Below are 11,843 nucleotides of genomic sequence, written 5' to 3' on the forward strand. Positions count from 1 at the left end.
TTCTAGTTTCCAAATCCACAGAGTTTACACCCAGAGGAGCATCACTGACCTTAATCCAGGCTCTGTCGTAGCCGGCCGCGATCGGGAGACCCATGGGGCGGCGCACAATTGGCCCAGCGTCGTCCAGGGTAGGGGAGGGAATGGCCGGCAGGGATGTAGCTCAGTTGGTAGAGCATGGTTTGCAACACCAGGGTTGTGGGTTCGATTCCCACGGGGGGCCAGTATGAAAAAGAAAAAAAAAAGAATGTATGCACTCATGTACTCAATGTAAGTCGCTCTGGATAAGAGCGTCTGCTAAATGACTAAAATGTAAATGTAAAATGTAATTAAAGAGTGGCCTATCAGCTTAAATACAATAGTTTTTTCATATTGGACATACATATTGCACAGCATACAATTTTCTGTGTGTTGTGTCGCAGTAAAAGAGGGTTCATTCTGCTCAGGAGCAACTGTAGTTTCCAAATCCACAGAGTTTACACCCCAAGGAGCGTTGCAGCTCATTCTGTGGCCCTTAAAGAGTAGGATATCATCTTAAATCCAATCTGTTTTTCATATTGGACATACATATTGCACTGTACATAATTCCCTGTGTGTTGTGTCGCAGTGAAATTGGGTCCATTCTACTCAGGAGCACTTCTAGTTTCCAAATCCACATAGTTTACATGCACAGAGTTTACTCTCATCACCAAGCTCTGAACCCCTCCCTCTGCAACTGGACTGACGAGCCGGCCCCAGGTGGTGAGGGTAGGCAACAACACCTCCACCACGCTGACCCTCAACATGGGGGCCCCTCAAGGGTGTGTGCTTAGTCTCCTCCTGTACTTCTTGTTCCCCCACGACTGCGTTGCCATGCATGACTCCAACAGCACCATCAAGTTTGCTGACGACACGACGTGGTAGGCCTGATCACCGACGGCGATGAGTCAGCCTACAGGGAGGAAGTCAGAGAATTAGCAGCGTGGTGCCAGGACAACAACCTCTCCCTCAACGTCAGTAAGACCAAGGAGCTGATCGTGGACTATATGAGAAAGAGGGGAGAGCATGCCTCCATCCACATCAACTGGGCTGTAGTGGAGCGGGTCGAGATTTTGAAGATCCTTGTCGTCCACATCCCTAAGGACTTAACATGGTCCACATACACCCACACAGTTGTGAAGAGGGAATGGCAGTGCCTCTTCCCCCTCAGGAGGCTGAAAATATTTGGCATGGGCCCTCAGATCCTTCAAAGGTTCTACAGCTGCACCGTCGAGAGCATCTTGACTGGCTGCATCACCGCTTGGTATGCAAATGCATCGCCCTTGACCGCAAAGCGCTATTTTGAAGGGAAATCGCCGAGGTCACGGAGAATGGTGCAACTGCGGCCCGCAATTTTGGGCGTTCCTGCATGTGGGCATTCCAGCATCTGCCTCTTTATACTTCTATTGGAGATGGCGGTAATGGCAGTAATGCACCATAACGTTAGATACCAACCACGATAAACCCCACAGAAAAAGAAGAGTGTGTGCTGTGTACTATAGCTAGTACACACCGGTAGTGTCCTTCGCCCCCGCATGTCAGGCACTGTTTTCCCACAGTTCTATTAACGACGGCCAGAGTAGGTGTTCGGCAGGCGCGAGTGAAGGACACTGTGTGCTACCTTAGTCAGCTAGTCCTAAGGAGGACTCTGGTACACAGCAGGCGAGAGGCGGGGGTGACACACGGTATCGCACACGATATCGCCCCTGCTTCCCACCTGCTGTGTACCGGAGGAGCTAGCGGTAGACAGTGTCCTTCGCCCCCGCCTGTCGGGCACGGTTTTCTCGGGTACACAGTAGGTGGGAGGCGAGGGCGACACCGTTTGTTAGCTAACTAGCAAGCTAGCACACGGTGCCGCTAACTAGAAAGCAAGCTAGCTAGTTAGCACATGTTGTCGCTCCAGCCTCCCGCCTGCTGTACTAGTGGGAGGCGGGGGCGACTGGTAAACAGTGTCCTTCGCCCCCCGCCTGTCGGGCACTGTTTTCCCTTAGTTCTGTTAATGACGGTGAGGGCAGGTGTTTGGCAGGCAGGAGCGAAGGACACTGTCTACCGGTGTTACTCCGATATTACTGTTATTTCCCTTTTGACCTACATTCAACAGAGTCACACAAGCATGAAGATGTAGTGTTCATGCAGGAACCAATGGGGTGTTCGAGGGGGGGTGTTCATGAAGGAACCAATGGGATGCTCGAGGGGGGGCGTTCCTGGAGATGCTGTGGCTGTGACTAGCCTGGCTACAGATATACACTACTGTGGTCTTCAAACAGAGATCAATGGATGTGAGTAGCCTGACTACAGATATACACTACTGTGGTCTTCAAACAGAGGCTACAGATATAAACTACTGTGGTCTTCAAACAGAGATCAATGGCTGTGACTAGCCTGGCTACAGATATACACTACTGTGGTCTTCAAACAGAGATCAATGGATGTGAGTAGCCTGGCTACAGATATACACTACTGTGGTCTTCAAACAGAGACCAATGGATGTGACTAGCCTGACTACAGATATACACTACTGTGGTCTTCAAACAGAGACCAATGGATATGACTATACTGGCTACAGATATACACTACTGTGGTCTTCAAACAAAGACCAATGGAGGAGAGAGAGAGAGAGAGAGAGAGAGCTACTTTGTGTTTGATCTATTATTCAGGAGGAAAGGAGATGAACATTGTTAGAATATTAATCATCTCCAAACCCTCACCACTCACACCATCTGCATCTACTTAGATAGCTACTGTACTGGGGAACCCATCTATATATACTTAGACCGAGTGGCACAGCGGTCTAATGCACTGCATCTCAGTGCTTGAGGTGTCACTACAGACCCCCTGGTTCGATTCCAGGCTGTATCACAACCGGCCGTGATTGGGAGTCCCATAAGGCGGCGCACAATTGGCCCAGCGTCGTCCGGGTTTAACTGACTTGCCTAGTTAAATAAAATATAGCTACTGTACTGGGGAACCCATCTATATATAGCTACTGTACTGGGGAACCCATCTATATACAGTACCAGTCAAAGGTTTGGACACACCTACTCATTCAAGGATTTTTCTTTATTTGTACTATTTTCTACATTGTACAATAATAGTGAAGACATCAAAACTATGAAATAACACATATGGAATCATGCAGTAACCAAAAAAGTGTTAAACAAATCAAAATATATTTTATATTTGAGATTCTTCAAAGTAGCCACCCTTTGCCTTGATGACAGCTTTGCACACGCTTGGCATTCTCTCAACCAGCTTTATGAGGTAGTCACCTGGAATGCATTTCAATTAACAGGTGTGCCTTCTTATAAGTTAATTTGTGGAATTTCTTTCCTTCTTAATGCGTTTGAGCCAATCAGTTGTGTTGTGACAAGGTAGTGGTGGTATACAGATGATAGCTCTATTTGGTAAAAGACCAAGTCCATATTATGGCAAGAACAGCTCAAATAAGCAAAGAGAAACGACAGTCCATCATTCCTTTAAGACATAAAGGTCAGTCAATACGTAAAATTCCAAGAACTTTGAAAGTTTCTTCAAGTGCAGTCGAAAAAAACATCAAGAACTATGATGAAACTGGCTCTAATGAAGACCACCACAGAAATGGAAGACCCAGAGTTACCTCTGCTGCAGAGGATAAGTTCATTAGAGTTACCAGCCTCAGAAAATGCAGCCCAAATAAATGATTCACAGAGTTCAAGTAACAGACACATCTCAACATCAACTGTTCAGAGGAGACTGTGTGAATCAGGCCTTCATGGTCGAATTGCTGCAAAGAAACCACTACTAAAGGATACCGATAAGAAGAAGAGACTTGCTTGGGCCAAGAAACACGAGGAATGGACATTAGACCGGTGGAAATCTGTCCTTTGGTCTGATGAGTCCAAATGTGAGATTTTTGGTTCCAACCGCTGTGTCTTTGTGAGACGCAGAGTAGGTGAACGGATGATCTCCGCATGTGTGGTTCCCACCGTGAAGCATGGAGGAAGAGGTGTGATGGTGACACTGTCAGTGATTTATTTAACCAGCATGGCTACCACAGCATTCCGCAGCGATACGCCATCCCATCTGGTTTGCGCTCTGGGGGACTATCATTCGTTTTTCAACAGGACAATGACCCAAAACACACCTCCAGGCTGTGTAAGGGCTATTTTACCAAGAAGGAGAGTGATGGAGTGCTGCATCAGATGACCTGGCCTCCACAATCACCCGACCTCAACCCAATTGAGATGGTTTGGGATGAGTTGGACTGCAGAGTGAAGGAAAAGCAGCCAACAAGTGCTCAGCATATGTGGGAACTCCTTCAAGACTGTTGGAAAAGCATTCCAGGTGAAGCTGGTTGAGAGAAAGCCAAGAGTGTGCAAAGCTGTCATCAAGGCAAAGAGTGGCTACTTTGAAGAATATCAAATATAAAATATATTTGGATTTGTTTAACACTTTTTTGGTTACTGCATGATTCCATATGTGTTATTTCATAGTTTTGATGTCTTCACTATTATTGTACAATGTAGAAAATAGTAAAAATAAAGAAAAACCCTTGAATGAGTAGGTGTGTCCAAACTTTTGACTGGTAATGTATATCTACTGTATGTTGGAACCCCCTAATAGCTTAATGCAGAGTACTCAAAATGCATCACCTTGATGGCTCCAATTTGACAGGGGCCTGAAGGCTTCATTTAAATTCTCTCCCCCAAATGTGCACTTTCCCTCCCTTTCATTCCCCATCAAAAAAATATGATGGAAACTCCCTCTAGCCTATCAGTGCTTACACCACCCCATGCTTTTAAATCCATGAGTGGAAGTGAACAAGTACACACTTCAAGGAGAAGGGAAGGGAATTGGAACGCAGCCATGTGATGGGAGGAGTGGGATAATAAGGTGAGGCAGGAAATTAGGGCCCATGAGTTAATAGAAAGAGAAAGCAGAATGGTGCCCTATTTCCTTGAGTGCACTACTTTTGACTATGGCCCATAGGGAGTGCACTAAAGAGCTAAGTTTGCCATGGCGACTGAGTGACAAGCCTGAGGGGGAGATAGAGGAGGGTTAGAGGGGATTAATGTCTACAGAGTCTCCTCTCCCCTCCTCTCCTCTCCTTTTCTGAGCTGCAGTCAGACATACAGAGCTGGGGCTTTATGTTGGAGGAGATATCATGGGCTATTTTAGTCCAAGGTTAAGGCTCACTTGATATAGTTGCAACTTGCAGCAGTAACAGATTTTCAAAGCTATTGCCTTTAGAAAACATTTTGCTGCAACTATATCAAATCAGTGCTGTCCGGGATGGTGCAGGAATAACATTTGTCAGAAAACAAATTCCCTTCAGGGAAATAAAGGTTTTCAATAAAATATTTTAAATCAAATCACATTTCACCTCCATCTAGTCTAAGGTTAGGGAGAGGACACCAGCTGGATCAGCCAGGGAATGTTTCCTTTTTATTGCCTTTTAATTGGGCCCTTCCCTGGCCTCCCTGGGCCCTCTCACACCTGGCCTCCCTGGGCCCTTCCCAAGCCCTCGCCTGGCCCTAACACCCATCTGGATCCCTGCTGCTGGATGACTGATTGTCTGGTTGTTATTTGACTGGTTGACTGGTTGTCATTTGACTGGTTAACTGGTTGACTGGTTGTCATTTGTCTGGTTGACTGGTTGTCTGGTTGACTGGTTAACTGGTTGTCCAGGTTGACTGGTTGTCGTTTGACTGGTAGACTGATTGTCCTGGTTGAATGGTTGACCTGGTTGTCCTGGTTCTTCTTGGAGGATCTAAGAATAGAGAGCAGCTGGACTTGTTCTTCTTTTCTCCCCAGAGAACAGAGCCTCCCTGTGGGTCTCTGTCGCCCAGTTATGTCCCTATGTGGAGACATGCCACACACACACACACACACACACACACACACACACACACACACACACACACTGGATCATGCAGTGTCTGTCTGAGTGATTTATTGTCTCACCCAGTGACTGTAACATCTGGTGTAGGCATCTGTCAGAGAGACAACCCTCCTCCCTCCCTCCCTCCCTCCCTCCCTCCCTCCCTCCCTCCCTCCCTCCCTCCCTCCCTCCCTCCCTCCCACCTCCCTCACTCCATCTTCCCTCCCTCCCTCCCTCCCTCCCTCCCTCCCTCCCTCCCTCCCTCATTCATTCACTCCCTCACTCCCTCACTGCCTCACTCCCTCACTCACTCACTCACTCACTCACTCACTTACTCCCTCCCTCCCTCCCTCCCTCCCTCCCTCCCTCCCTCCCTCCCTCCCTCCCTCCCCTCCATCCCTCCATCCCCCAGCTTTGTAAAACTATCTATAGTATGTACGCTGGCAGCATAAACACTGATGTCTGCAGGGGAAGGCTACGCATGTACACATACACACACACACACCAGACCGTACAGTCCACCTTTAGGAAGTGTGTGTAGGCCCCCTTCTCCCTCTGGCACCGTGGAGCAGATCTTTAAGGTTTTATATCGACCCCCAGATCGACCCCCAGTTATCCTATAGGACCTATACTGTTACAGTTTAGTACTGGATGTTGTTTGTCCATGAGACTTAACCCTGGGGTCAGATCCTGCCCCAGCCTGCTGCTGTCTCTAGAGTTGAATTAACATAGTGGTTGAGGAGGGAAAGGAACGCTGTCTATAAGCAGTGAAACTGTGAAATACTTCTTAGAGAACACCTGATCCTAAAAGGCGCTGTGTGGTCAATCCGCTACCCCATCGGCCGTGCAGCATTTACGGTGATACGGACTCTGCAGAAGTCAGGGCATTCATACTTCATGCGCTTCGCAGAGCAGCGCAGAGCTGTTGTGAAGGAAGTTGTCAAGGAAGTGAGTTTGTGTTTATACAGGACCTCCCGCCCACACCTACCATCAACCAATCATGTCAATGCGGAGCTATACGGCGCCCTACCGCATTGTTACAAAACTTAGGTGGTGCATGGCGATGCGGTACGGAGCTTGATTTGGCCTCCGCAAGCCTCCAGAGGCTCCGCAATTGCGTCACACCCTCTGTACGAAGCCTCCAGATCACATTGCCAGAGCAAGCATAAATTGGCTTTAACACCCTCAAGAAGCTGTGAATGTTGGAGAAAAATGAAAGCTAGAGAAACAAAGACAGGAGAGGAATGAGATAGAGAGGGAGAGAGAGAGAGGAATCAGAGAGAGAGAGAGAGAGAGAGAGAGAGAGAGAGAGAGAGAGAGAGAGAAAGAAAGAAAGAAAGAAAGAAAGAAAGAAAGAAAGAAAGAAAGAAAGAAAGAAAGAAAGAGAGGGGAATGAGTCAGCACAAACACAAACAGACACACAGCAGGTTCTTGCTGTCAGTCAGTACAGCGAAAGGGAGAGAGCGAGAGAGAGAGAGAGAGAGAGAGAGAGAGGAGGCTGAACAGACCAAAAGCTCAATTTTGTGAGTTATCTCTGCAGATTGACTTTGTCAGACACCATATGTAGGCTGGAGAGCAAACCAGCATGAGGTCATCTCCTCTCCTCAATCTCCTCTCCTCTCCTCTCCTCTCCTCTCCTCTCCTCTCCTCTCCTCTCCTCTCCTCTCCTCTCCTCTCCTCTCCTCTCCTCTCCTCTCCTCTCCTCTCCTCTCCTCTCCTCAATCTCCTCTCCGCTCCTCAATCTCCTCGCCTCTCCTCTCCTCAAATAAATATAAATGGTGTTTGTTCTTCTCTGGTTGCCCTTTTCTTGTGGCAACAGGTCACAAATCTTGCTGCTGTGATTGCACACTGTGGTATTTCACCCAAATATGGGAGTTTATCAAAATTGGATTTGTTTTCTAATTCTTTGTTGGTCTGTGTAACCTGAGGGAAATATGTGTCTCTAATATGGTCATACATTTGGCAGGAAGTTAGGAAGTGCAACTCAGTTTCCACCTCATTTTGTGGGCAGTGTGTACATAGCCTGTCTTCTCTTGACAGCCAGGTCTGCCTACGGCGGCCTCTCTCAATAGCAAGGCTATGCTCACTGAGTCTGTACATAGTCAAGCTTTCCTTAATTTTGGGTCAGTCACAGGTATTCTGCCACTGTGTACTCTCTGTTTAGGGTCAAATAGCATTCTAGTTTGCTCTGTTTTTTTGTTAAGTCTTTCCAATATGTCAAGTAATTATCTTTTTGTTTTCTTATGATTTGTTAGTCTTCGGGAACAGAGCCCCAGGACCAGCTTGTTTAGGGGAATCTTCTCCAGGTGATGGCTTTGTTATTACATTTACATTTTTGTCATTTAGCAGACACTCTTATCCAGAGCGACTTACAGGAGCAATTAGGGTTAAGTGCCTTGCTCAAGGGCACATCGACAGATTTTTCACCTAGTCGGCTCAGGGATTAGAACCAGCGACCTTTCGGTTACTGGCACAACGCTCTTAACCGCTAAGCTACCTGCCGCCCACCGCTAAGCTACCTGGAAGGTTTGGGAATCACTTCCTTTTAGGTGGTTGCAGAATTTAACGCTCTTTCTTGGATTTTGATAATTAGCGGGTATTGGCCTAATTCTGCTCTGCATGCATTATTTGGTGTTTTACGTTGTACACAGAGGATATTTTTTGCAGAATTCTGCATGCAGTCTCAATTTGGTGTTTGTCCCATTTTTTGAATTCTTGACTGGTGAACGGACCCCAGTCTCTCTCTCGCTCTCTCTCTCAAATTCAAATTATCTCTCTCTTTCTCTCTCTGTCTCTCTCTCAAATTCAAATTCTCTCTGAAATTCTCTCTCTCTCTCTCTCTCTCTAGAGACTAAAGGCCAAAGCTCTCTCTTTTCTTTTCCTCACATCTTAAGAAGGCAGAAGCTTACCCATTGCCCCTCTCCTCCCCCCTCTCCCTCTCCTCTATCTAGTCTGATCTCTCGTAAGGACATAAAGCTTGAAACAGGGACAGCTGTCAGAGTGCAACATCACTAAAGGAAATACTAAGAGAAAAAGAGACATTATCTAGTTATGTTGTAACCTTGATTTCACCACTTCCCCTGCCTGCCTGCCTGCCTGCCTGCCTGCCTGCCTGCCTGCCTGGCCTGCCTGGCCTGCCTGGCCTGCCTGCCTGCCTGCCTGCCTGCCTGGCCTGCCTGCCTGCCTGCCTGACTGACTGACTGACTGACTGACTGTATGTTCTACGACAACCTCACCCTGACGTATGAAAGTGGTTAATGTCCTTTCTCTGTAATGGTGGAGCTCATGCACACACACACACACACACACACACACACACACACACACACACACACACACACACACACACACACACACACACACACACACACACACACACACACACACAGGGCTTTCGTCACACCTTGGTAACATGCTCTGAAGGCGCACTGTCAGACTGCATTATATGATGCATCTCTGACTTTCTCCTCAGGCAAGGAGAGAGGTTATTTGGGAACACACACGCATGCGAGAGGAGAGAGAGAGAGAGAGAGAGAGAGAGAGACAGAGAGAGAGAGAGAGAGAGAGAGAGAGAGAGAGAGAGAGAGAGCGAGAGAGAGAGAGGAAAACCTAAAGCACAAAGTCATTCTACCAAACATCCCCTTATCAAAAAGCACTCTGATAGTCACATGACTGGAACACAGCCCTGTCAACTAAAGTTCCTCTTCCTGATGGACTACAGACTGTTATATGAATATGGTCAACCAAATTATTCCATCCTTTTTAGCAGAATTCTATTAATAAGCCAAAGTTCACATTTCCCTTTTGCGTGATGTCATTCTCTGCCATAAGATGAAACATCATTGTAATGCTGTAACAGACAGTGCCAGGCTATAGCCCCCCATTAGCCCCCCTCTTTTACATTAAAACCATGATGAGAAGCTTCCATGGCCATCTGTGTATCACCAGATTAACCCTTCTGTTGTACTATCAGGATACTTTAACACAATGGAGAGGGAGGGGGGGGAGCTTTGTAAATCCCTCCTATTCACATACACACCTCTCTCACACACATACACACACCAGATGTCAAAGCGCCAATGCCTGCAGTGTCTGTCCCTCCAACCCTGGATTCTGTCACTGTCATGTGTCTCAGTGCTAGACAGCTTCTCCCTGGTTCTCCTGCCCCCCCAGGGAGAAAGCAGAGTGATATGGCTGACTGACCCCTCTCATCCCTGGGGTTCCTACATCAATCTGCTCCTCTCTCCTGGATGGATCATTAACCTGTCCGCTGATCTGACACTGACATGTGTGGATCAGCAGTGTGTGTGTGTGTGTGTGTGTGTGAGGACGTGTTTAACTATTCTTTTGGGGACTAAAAGTCCCCACAAGTATAGTGAACAAACGAAGATTTGCCAAGTGTGTGCAAAGCTGTCATCAAGGCAAAGGGTGGCTATTTGAAGAATCTCAAATATGAAATATATTTTGATTTGTTTAACACTTATTTGGATACTACATGATTCCATATGTGTTATGTCATAGTTATTCTACAATGTAGAAAATAGTAAAAATAAAGAAAAACCCTTGAATGAGTAGGTGTGTCCAAACCTTTGACTGGTACTGTATGTAATATGTCTCTATATATGTAATATGTCTCTATATATGTAATGTCTATATGTAATATGTCTCTATATATGTAATGTCTATATGTAATATGTCTCTATATATGTAATGTCTATATGTAATATGTCTCTATATATGTAATGTCTATATGTAATATGTCTCTATATATGTAATGTCTATATGTAATATGTCTCTATATATGTAATATGTCTCTATGTAATATGTCTCTATATATGTAATGTCTATATGTAATATGTCTCTATATATGTAATATGTCTCTATGTAATATGTCTCTATATATGTAATATGTCTCTATATATGTAATGTCTCTATGTAATATGTCTCTATATATGTAATATGTCTCTATATATGTAATGTCTATATGTAATATGTCTCTATATATGTAATATGTCTCTATGTAATATGTCTCTATATACAGTTGAAGTCGGAAGTTTACATACACTTAGGTTGGAGTCATTAAAACTTGTTTTTCAACCACTCCACAAATTTCTTGTTAACAAACTATAGTTTTGGCAAGTCGGTTAGGACATCTACTTTGTGCATGACACAAGTAATTTTTCCAACAATTGTTTACAGTTTGGTGTCGTCACCGACTTCAGTGGGTAAATGCTCACCTTCGATGGCCACTGGCACGCTGGAGAAGTGTGCTCTTCACGGATGAATCCCGGTTTCAACTGTACCGGGCAGATGGCTGACGTGAGAGTGAGAGTATGGCGTCGTGAGAGCGAGCAGTTTGCTGATGTTGTAAACAGAGTGCACCATGGTGGCGGTGGGGTTATTGTATGGGCAGGCATAAGCTACGGACAACGAACACAATTGCATTTTATCGATGGCAATTTGAATGGACAGAGATATCATGACGAGATCCTAAGGCCCATTGTCGTACCATTCATCCGCCGCCATCACCTCATGTTTCAGCATGATAATGCACGGATGTTGCAAGGATCCGTACACAATTCCTGGAAGCTGAAAATGTCCCAGTTCTTCCATGGCCTGCATGGAACAACTGGGAACGCAGAGTTGTCACGCAGAGTTGTCATAATGCTTCAGCAAATGTACATTACACCTGGGGCGTTGGTAGACACAATGTAAGTAACCTAACTGCCCTGAATGCCTTTGCTGATCCTACAGCTATTGTATGCAGTAATCATGTGTCTATGAACCACATTTATACTGTTAGCACTGAGGCGGTGTGCCTTAGGAGGAAGTCCACTGTGTGCAGCTCACCCTGCACTAACATAAATAACATGAGCATATCTACTTCTGCTAAGCTTCCCAGTAAAGCAATGAAAACAAGTAAGCATCCCAGAAGAAAAGTGCTCAGAATAGCCCACGTTAACATATG

Source organism: Coregonus clupeaformis, chromosome 24, assembly GCF_020615455.1.
Source record: "Coregonus clupeaformis isolate EN_2021a chromosome 24, ASM2061545v1, whole genome shotgun sequence".
Classification (NCBI taxonomy): Eukaryota; Metazoa; Chordata; class Actinopteri; order Salmoniformes; family Salmonidae; genus Coregonus; species Coregonus clupeaformis.